The following is an 11,248-nucleotide window of genomic DNA, read 5'->3' on the forward strand; positions in this document are numbered from 1 at the left end:
TAGAAATAAAAATAGAATATAATTAAAAAAGTATAAAAAATTAAAATTTTAAAATTTTTAGAAAAGGATAGCTCGTTTACGTCCATTCCTGATCGCATTACTTTTGACCTCTTCCTGGCTTTATGTTTTTTTCCCCTCTTGGTTTCTTTGCTTAACGTGATAATTTGGTTTAGGGCTTTCCAGAAAAGATGAACTTGTTGAGAGTTCTCTTCTTCTTCTTTTTTAATTGAGTTTTACAAATATTATAGTTTGAAAGCCATTAAGGACAAGAAGGGACTAGGGCTGTAAACGAGTTGAGTTTGAGTATTACTGAGCTCGAATCGAACTGAAAAAGTATAAAATTAGGCTCGACTCGACTCGAAAACTTGCGAGCTAAAAATTATCAAGCTCAACTCGAACTAGAAATATTATATTGAAACTCAATTGGAACTTGAAAAAGCTCGAACTCAAAAAAATTTCAAGAGCTCGAGACTCGAGCTCGATTCAAGCTCGAACTTGATTCAAGCTCGAACTTGATTCAAGCTCAAACTCGAATTTGAACCTACAAAAATCTTATATTACATTTAAAAATATGTTTTTAAAATTTATAATTATCAATAATTTATTTTTAATATATTTTTAATAATGTAATTTTAAAAAATCTAAAATTATAATATAATATTTTTTCCGAGTAGCTCGCGAGCTTTTTGAGTCGAGTATTAAATAGCTCGTTTGGAATTCGAGTCGAGTTCATTTGATTCGAGTGTGGATCAAGTTTTGATCGAGTCGATCTCGAGTAGCTCACGATCTATATCGTATCATTTTAAAGCCCTAGAAGGGGCAACTGCTTTACCTCTTGCGTGGTGTATAAAATATATTTTCCCTTCGCTTCTTTCTCAAACCGAACTTTATCTCTTAAATCTTAGCTTTGTCGAACTGAAATAGGATTAAAGACTAATGTCTTTTTTTCCTGGTGTTGGTCCCATTTCTTGTTGCTGAAGAATCATGTTAACATACAAGGGTATCTCTCCATCTCAATACAAACAATCTAACTGCTGTTTATATGCAGTGGTAGAGTAGGCATACGTCCATGAACGCAATTATTCTGCCCCATAACTGAACTCCTTAACATGTCCCATAAATTGTTGCTCGTCATGTGTATTCAAGAAATTTAAGTTAACAAATAACAAACCGTTGACTCTTTCTTTTTGCATTTTTTTCCTTTCGCCGTTATTTACATAATATTATTTTTATTTATTTCTTTAGTTTTTTGTATTTATGGAAAAAAGAAAAATAAATATTATTTTATTTATTCTTCACGAAAAAAGACAAAATAATTATTTTAAAAATAAATTAATTAATTAAAATTTTGATTAAAATTATCAAATAATGTAAAAGATTTGAAAATTTCTTACTGAAGGTAGAGATGACAAACAAATCAATCGGATTAGGTTCAGGTCAGAACACTTTTGGGTTAGGTTGATTTGGGTAGGATCGAGTCGGATCACTTTTAAATTAGGTTGATTTAGGTCAAATCAAGTTTGGTTTGGGTCTATGGTAAGTTAAGTCTAGTCGAATATTATGTCGGGTCAATATCAGACCAAATTAATTTTGGGTCAGGTCAGTATTGGATTGATTGATTTGTAGTTTGAGTTAATATCACATTGCCTAATTTTTTAGCCGGGTCAATATAGAATCATTTTTTTTGGGTCGGGTCCATACCAAATCAGTTAATTTTCAAGTCGAGTAAACTTTGAATCTTTGGGTTAATTCAGGTTGAGGTGGGTATGAGTCTAATCGAGTATATGTATAATTATTAATATATTCTTATAAAAACATGTATTTTTATTTATAAATCTTATCATTTAGGCTCAATTTCATTCAAATTCAATCATCATTTGGCATGATAATTTAACTTTAACCTGATCTATAAGATGTGTAAGAGTATGTGATCTTTTTCGTATTGATCTGATCCAAAAATTTACGATATGATTTACTTAGTGAAAAATACAAATTTTAATTATAAATTGTATTATTAATTAAAATTTACAAAATTCTTCTACCCTTAAATAAATCTAGTTAAAATTTGAATTATAATAAAATATATAAATAAAAATTTTATTTTTTACTAAATAAATCATATCATCAATAAATCATGATTGAATTTGAATGAAATTGAGTCTAAATGACAAGATTTATAAATAAAAAGACATATTTTTACAAGAATATATCAATAATTACATATATACTCATATCTATCTCAACTCGAATTAACCCGAAGATCCAAGGTTTATCAGACCTGAAAATCAATTGATGTGGTATTGACCCGACCCAAAAACAAAATGATTCGATATTGACCCGACTCAAAAATCAAACAATGTAATATTGACTTGAACAAAAACTAATCAACTTAATATTGACCTGACACAAAATTAACCTAATCTGATATTGACCCGACTTGATATTTGACTAGACCTAACTTACCATAGACCCAAATCAAACCCGATCCAACCCAAATCAACCTAACTCGAAAGTGATCTGACCCGATTTGACTCAATCAACCTAACCGAAAGTGTTCCGATCCGAATCAATTCAAATGACTACTTTGTCACCTATCATTTACTTTATTTGATAATTTTAATCAAAATTTTAATTTATTTATTTCTTTTTAAAATAATTATTTACCTTTTTCGTAAAGAGTAAATAAATAATTCATAAATATTTTGCTTTTAATATAAAATTTTGTGCTGCTTTCTTCCGTGAAGAATAAACAAATAATTAAAGAAGTAAATAAAAGTAATATTATGTAAATAACGAAAAAGTACCAAAACAATATCGTTTTTCCAAATAGATATTCAAACTTTTTTTTGGATCATCCAGATGTCTAACGTTATAAATGTTATCATTTTAGGTGTCCGGGATGTAAAAGTCGTTAAAATCCCTTTAAGTAACATGTGTCACGATCTGATAATTTTATTTTTTTAAAAATTAAAAACATTATTATATTTATAAAAAAATCATATTTTTCTAAGTTTGCAAAAAGGCCCCAAATCCCTAAAAATCTATAACTATAACCCTAACCTCCCTTACAAACTACGACCACCATCGTCGATGCCACCCTTGCCATCTCCCTAGTCGATCGTCGTCTCCCTTGTCATCAGAGGCATGATTTTATCGTTATCTTTGTTGGAGATGCGTTGTTTATGGCCAGTTTGGTTTGTCGTAGGGTGGAGTTTGATCAACGTCAAACGATGAATGTCGACGTGTGTTTAGGGATTAAAATTGGACTTTTCAAAGTTTTGAGGCCTTTTCAAAGTTTTTTGAAATTTTTTGATTTTTTATTTTAGATAAAATTTTAAAAATTATCATAACGTGACACATGTCATTTAACGTGGATTTAACGATCTTTACGGTCTGGACAGCCAAAGTGATAACGTTTGCGATGTTAGACACCTGAATGATTCAAAAAGAATTTGAACACTTATTTGAGAATAACGATATAGTTTGAACACTTATTTTATAATTAAACCTTTATTATAAGTTTGAACATTTATTTGAGAGAGTAATAACTGTTCACTTATGACTAAAACCCAAAATCGTCATTCAAGATGCAAAGCTTCATTTTCAATAGCAACAAGCAATAAATTTTTATTTTCAGTAGTTAGAGATATATGGTGATTATTTATTAGTTAAATAAAAAAATCGATTTAGTTAAATTTATGATTATTATTTAAAATATTTTGAGTCAAATTTATAAAATTTGAGTCGAGTCAATTCAAATATATTTATTTTAATATCTGTTTAAATTTAAATATAATTATTTATAATGTTATGGTATGAGTTGATTTCAATTTAAATGTTATTTCTAACTAGGTAGGGATGGCAACAGGACAGATCTGGATCGGATCCAGCTAGACCAGATCCATACCTATTTTCACATCCTGGATTCAGACCTGCCCCGAATCCGCGGGTCTAGAAAATTGATACCCATATTCAAATCTAATGGATTTGGGTTCAAAACGAGTATGTTAAAAAACGACCATTCGACCTATTGTTTAACGTAATAAAACTATCATTGACTAATTTCACATCACATCTTCAATGGAGGAAATATTAATTTCAAGACAATTACTAACAGAATAAAAAACAATAAACTAAAGTATTAAAAAAATTTCCAACACAATTACACAAATGTCTTTTAAATAACACAAATATGAAAAAATATAGATCATAAAATATTCTATTGTCGCAAGTCGAATATCGTATTTCTACCTCGTTAGAGTGCTAGTCTTCATAATTACTTAAATCATCAACATCCTAAAACAAACAACAACCAACCAAAGAAAAAAAGTTGTTTAATGAAAATAATATTTATGAAATTTAAATATTAATATTAAAGATTACGTAATATAATATCTTTCTTGTATATCATGTCAATGATATCCATCACTTATGCATCATCATCACAATCTTTATTAACAGTGGAACAAGTATGTATTCATTTAAAAGTGCCTTTATCATAAATAAATAAAAATTACATTAGAGAATAATGTGAAATATAAAATTAAAGCAAATGAAAGGAAATAATATAACACCTAATAAGTATATAATTTAGCAAACCAACAATGATGGATGTGGTGTCAAAAATATTACAAAAATTACAACAAAAACTTATGATAGTGAAAGAAGGTGGGTATAGAACAAAAACTTATAACAGTGGTAAACAAATAGATAAATCTAAGAAAAAATAATTTTAGTTAGTGTCGAGAATCAAAGTTGAATAGCTTAAAATTGCATAAATCTCCTGATTATCCGATGGGTAAAAATAACAATATCTCAAAGTAATTACAATTCAGAAAGAAGTTAGATATAAAAATCAACCCTATAAGAACTCACGATATATATATTTATATATATTCTAAAACCTATTATGTCAAATATATATATATTTTAAAATCAAATGTGAGTTTTTCTATAAATGGGTAAACAAGTTCAGACCCGATATCTTAGTGTCAAATCCATACCTAGATATGTACTTTAATAAGAGGATCCAGATCTAGTCTGGATTCGTCGAGTCTAAAATTTTAGGATCCATACCCTATAAAAAAGGATCTGGAACTATGGATTCGTATTAGGTCCAGGATCCATTGTCATCTCTATGTATAGGTAATATTTATAATACTATTTAATAAATCAAATACCCGATGAACTTATAAATATGTTTATAAATTTTTTAAAGAATGAGTTTTAAGCATGGTTTTTAGAACCGGACCGGTTAGCGAACCGATCATGCTACCGGTTCACTGGTTCAACCGGTCGAACTGGTCCGATCAGTCGGAAGAACCGGATGACGTCGTAATTATTTAAAAAATTAAATAAAAATACCAAAAATATTTAATAAAAAATAATTTTTTATATCACAAGTCATATTCAAAGCAAGTCATAACATATATAAATTAAAAACCATAAAATCAAGTGAAACAAAATGATTCAAATTAACTACAACATAATATTTAAGGTAAAACATATTAAATAATAAATATAATTATATAACTATAATTAAAAAATAAATTTGGGGCTAAAAAAATCATAACAAAATGATATTGTTTGGTTTACTTTTTTTTTAAAAACAATCTCACATGGCTAAGAAACATAGAAGAGCATCCCAAAAGTCTAAAGAGTAAAAATATGAGAACAAAACAATCTCACATTGCTAAGAAACATAGAAGAGCGTCACAACTAACTTCTATAAATAATAGAGGTAATTTGACATTCAAAATCATGGAGCCTTTTTGTGAGCATTGAGTGAACTATTCTTTCACTTCAATCAAACTCGAATTTTAGGTTTCAATTGAGCTTCTAAATTTTTTTTAGTTCAAGCCTTTTTGAGTTCAAGTTTCAATATTATATTTTGAGTTCGAGTTGAACTTGATAATTTTTAACTTGTGAGTTTGAGTGGAGTTGAGCTTACTTTTAAAGTTTTCAAGTTCGAGTCGAGCTCAGCAACACTCGAGTTCGACTTGGCTCGTTTAACAAACGACGTTTGGTTTAATTTTTAAAAACAAAACAAAATTTCCGATTTTTTCCGGTTTTCAGCCGGTCTGGTTTGAACGGTTCAACGGTTCTGGCCGGTTCACTAATAGCGGTTCAACCAGTTTAGATTGAACCGAACTAGGCAACGATTTCCGGTTGAACTGGCCGATCCAGTTTTCAAAACAATGGTTTTAAGGAATAAGTATTGAAGAGAGTATAAAACAATAAAAAATGATATAATTTTTTTTATAAGAAACTATAATTGAATACAAAGTTCATAGATTAAATTACAAAAAATAGAATTGAAGTCACGTAATTATTCTATAATAGTTAAGAGAAAATAACCTCAGTGACCGAAAATGTCTTATAGTATACGATTTTAACCAACTTTTTTTGGATTTACCAAAATGACCAACAAAATCGCAATGTGATCTTAAATTCACAACGCGAACTCTAATTTTTCAACTCAGAACCGGAGTGGACTGCTGGTAACAGAGAGAATTGTAGAAAACACTTTTGTAAGTGAATTGTGAATGTACGTGTCGAAGACACGTATTACCACGACCACGACCACGACCACGACCTGAGACGGGACGGGACGGCGGCGGTACACGATAGTCCCCCTTGTTCTCTTCCACTCAACAAGGAAGTGGGAAATCCAAGCCTTAAATACCCATTCCCAATAGTGTTTCCAATACTATGTGGGATTGAGCATTGCCAACACTTGGGAATCTTTTACACTATCGCAACACATTCTTTATTGTTTCAAACTAGATCTTACAAATGGCTTGGAAATCTTATACACTATCGCAACACATTCTTTATTGTTTCAAACTCCACGTGAATTTGGAATAGTTAAAATATAAACTTATTTTAGATTTTTCACTATCGCAACAACACGTTTTTCAAACTCTCGTAACACATTTTAACTATCGCAACACATTTTTCAAAATCGCGTTGCGAATCTGGATATTCGCGTTGCGAATTTGAAAACTGAGTTGAAAAATTAGAGTTAGCGTTGCGATTTTGTTGGTCATTTTGGCAAATCCAAAAAAATTTGGTTAAAATCGTATATTATAAGACATTTTTGGTCACAGAGGTTATTTTCTCAATAGTTAAGGAGTATATAGTTTAAATTTGATAAAAATAGACTTAAAATAAAAATATGTTAGAAAAATAAGTAAATTTAAGATCAAATTACAAAATAATCAAATCATTTAGCGCCTAAAGATCAAAATACCATAATTTTACTACTTAATTTTTTTATCATTTAAACTTTACAAATTCAAACTAAACTCGAAATCAAAATTTAAATCTAAAATTTAAATTGACTTAGATAATTCAACTCAAATAATGTAAAGAGTTAATTACTTATTTGATACATGTATTATACTAAATTCTTCAATGCCATACAAATTATTATTCTTTGTCAATTTCATACATGGAGTGTTGTTAGTTGTTACGTCAACCATTTTACCTATTTTCGTCACAAAATCTAACATGACGGCAGTGCTCCACTTAGAATCTGACGCGTGGCACTTTTCTAAAAAAATCATCTATAATAATAAGATTAATTCTCAATATTTCATTAGTTTCTAATTTCATCCTTAATCTTAAAAAATACATAAAAATCAAATATTTATTTTAAAAAATTCAAAAGTGGGTCACTCAGAAACTAACGCGTGACACTTTCTAAATGAATTCACCTTCTATTTAAGGTATAATATCAAAATTAGTTCTCAAAAGTTTACTATTTTTCTATCCCACCTTATATTTTTTTACAAGGACAACCTCATTGTTTTGAACATTTTGAAATAAGTTCTTTTCATTCTTTATATTCTCAAGGCATAATAGCAAAATTAATCCTCAATACATGTTTCATTGATTTTTTAATTGTGCACTTAATTTTCTTTTACAATTTCAACCTTAAATTTTTTTAAAATTTTCAAATAAACTATTTTTATTCTTTATACTCTCCGGATATAATAGAAAATTTAATCCTCAATATTTTGTTGATGACATTTTGATTTAGAATATCAAGGATATAGTAAAACAGAGACTACTTTGGAAGCCTTTTAATAGAATTGATCTAGTAACAATAATCTTTGTAGATAATGGAATCTGGTATAGGAAAGTTTTTCTTTTTTGGGAAGCTATTGATTTGTATTCATTGTAACATATTTTCTAGATAAATAAAATTGTCGCATTTTTTTTAATATTCATCTCCATTTTGCCTGCATGCAGAAGGAGCGGATGTTGTTTTCATTTCTAAAGAGTAGTTAAATAAGTTTGATTTATTTTCTATCAAGGGATTGACTGCCACACCCTTCAACTAAACCAATCCACAATATATTTACAAAGTCTTCTGAATTAAAAACTACTGTATCTGGGTTAGGTTTCTTTTCCCCTCATCCCTCATATTATCTATATTTAAAACAGAAAGCCAAAGTTTATCACCACCTAATCCCACCCCTAAACATTTGATGCTACTCAAAGTTTCATATGTCACTGCAATTAATTGTATATAGATAGCATGTTAAATGAAATCTCTGGGAATGGCTTAACATAATATATTCCGGATTTAAGTAATGTAGAACAGATGATCATAGGATACATAGTTGGTGGTTACAACTATCCATCGATGACTAGTAGTGGCAACATCAAGAAAGGTATCATTTATCTACCAAATAATGCAATTATATGGCATTTTATGATAGTGGCAGGTTTGTCGATTGAAGACTAATTATGCTAATTAATATTGTACATGATTTTAATCAAGTGATTACGCTTGCCTCCTTCCACTCTTGCATTATTCCAGTGCTAAAGCTAGTTGATCATTAATATATATGGTTCATGGACAAGAATCCCAACCTGAAATTGATCATTGATAATTAAAAAGAATACGTTCAAACAAAAGGTTGTGTATAGTTACAGGATGAAAAACAGAAACCCTGGTTTCATGATCATCTGATTATTATCCTAAAGTTATGCATACATATATATATTGGCTTGTTGAAGTAAGCCTTTAACGAGCTACTTGCAGTTGCAGCTGATCATTGCTCGTGTGGATGTCAATTGCACTCGTGTGAATGTTAGTTGCAGTCATAGCTGATCATTGCACGTGGAGTTGATGCAGTTAGGTTGTTAGTTGGTTAGGGTTGTTAGCAGTCATGTAACTGCATGAATGTATGAACATTATATAATGCATGTAAAAGGAAGAGTTAAACAATAAGAAAGAAAGCATTTGTTTCTGGTTTCTTGTTGCTTAGTGTAGTTGCTTTCGTTCTCTCAACATGGTATTATTCGTTGCTGTATCATAGGGTTTGCTTTTGCTATTCGTGTTGTTATGGATCAAAGTGCCTCTTCCACAGCCACTTCAATGGAGTTTTCTTCAAGAAACATCAAAGTTTTCAACAACAAAAGGGTGAACGTGATTCTTGATGAAACAAACTTCCTTCTTTGGAAACAACAAGTGTTACTCATAGTGAGAAGCCATCATCTTGAGCGAATATTGACTAGAACGATGCTATCTCCTCCAGAAATGATGGTTGGTGAAGAAGGAGTTGCAGTTATCAATGAAGAGTATGAGGAGTTTCTGACCCAAGATAGTGCATTAGCTTCTTGGTTGTTGTCAACGGTCAGTCCTCACTTACTCCCTCAGTTTGTTGGTGCTGAAACATCAGCTCATGTATGGAATAAAGTTTTGCAATTCTTTGAAAATTGATCTGCCACTGCTGTAATGAGTCTACATTACAAGCTGAAGTCCCTCAAGAAAAGAAGAGATAGGATGCGAGTTTATCTCACAAAGGTGAAAGAAGTTACTGATGCATTAAATTATTATGGAAGTCTAGTTCCAGTATCTGAACATGTTGTAAGCATCCTTAAAGGTCTTACAATAGAGTATCAATCCTTCATTGCAGTCATATCTGTTATACATGACTCACTGTCACTTGACAACATCTGCATCATGCTCATTGATTCTGAAACACAGCTTGAGGGCTTCGATTATCCGCCTGAATCTTTACCTCTTAGTGCTAATCTTGTACAAGGAAAGGTAGAATCTGATTCTAACAAGAATTGGGAAAAACAACAATATAGATTTAATCATTCATCCTACTCACGCGGGAGGTCTCCTGGCAGAGGAAGAGGACGACCTAGAGTTCAGTGCCAGTTATGTGGCAAGAATGAACATCTTGTCAGTCAGTGCTGGCATAGGTTTAATGAAGACTTCACTGGTATTACACTTGATGATCATACCTCTAGGCCTGAAACTTCAAAAGATTACTATGCAATAAATGGAACTAATGATAGTGCATGTGGTTGTTGTAATCACAATAGCACATATCGTGATGATAACATAAATGATAGGCAAAATCAGACACATGTTGTTTTTGTGGTCAAGATCAGTGGGTGATTGACTCTGGTGCAACACATCATGTTACTTCCAATACAGCCTCGATTACTCATCACACGAATTGTAGTAATCCTGGTAAGTTGATGGTTGTGAATGGTGATTATTTGTCTATTCATATGGTTGGCAAGGCTGAGTTACAAGCTTCATCGCGTACTTTGTCTTTAAGTGATATTCTTCATGTTCTCTCTATCACTAAGAACCTATTTTCTATTTCTAAACTTGCTAGGGATAACCATATGTTTCTTGAGTTCCATGCCAAAACCTGTTGTGTTCGAGATGAAGACACCAAGGCTGTGTTGTTGCAAGGTGAAGAGTGTGATGGGTTTTACTCTTTCAAAGCTAGCAATACTCTAAATAGAGATGGTGTAGCTAAAGTACATGCTGCCATGACATCCCCCAAGACATCTGAAATATGGCATAGGCGACTTGGTTATCTTGCCTATGATACTCTTGTTAAAGTTTGTAAATAAATTGATGTAAAAACTCTTCATGATGTCAATAAAAGTTGTGTTGCTTGTCATTTGATAAAAGTCATAAGTTGCCATTTTCTTGATCTGATAGTGTATATACTGAACCATTTCAGCTTGTCTATTCTGATCTATGGGGACCTCCACACATTTCCTCAAATGGATTTCAATTTTATGTGTCATTTATTGATGCTGCCACACGGTTTACATGGTTATATCTGTTAAAGAAAAAGGCTGAAGTTGTTACAATATTTAGGTTGTTTCAAAAGTTGGTTGCTACACAGTTTGGTGGGAGAGTTAAAGCTCTTCAAACTGATTGGGGAAGAGAGTTTCGACCACTAACAGATGAATTAAG

Source organism: Hibiscus syriacus, unplaced genomic scaffold, assembly GCF_006381635.1.
Source record: "Hibiscus syriacus cultivar Baekdansim isolate YM2019G1 unplaced genomic scaffold, ASM638163v2 tig00110174_pilon, whole genome shotgun sequence".
Lineage (NCBI taxonomy): Eukaryota > Viridiplantae > Streptophyta > Magnoliopsida > Malvales > Malvaceae > Hibiscus > Hibiscus syriacus.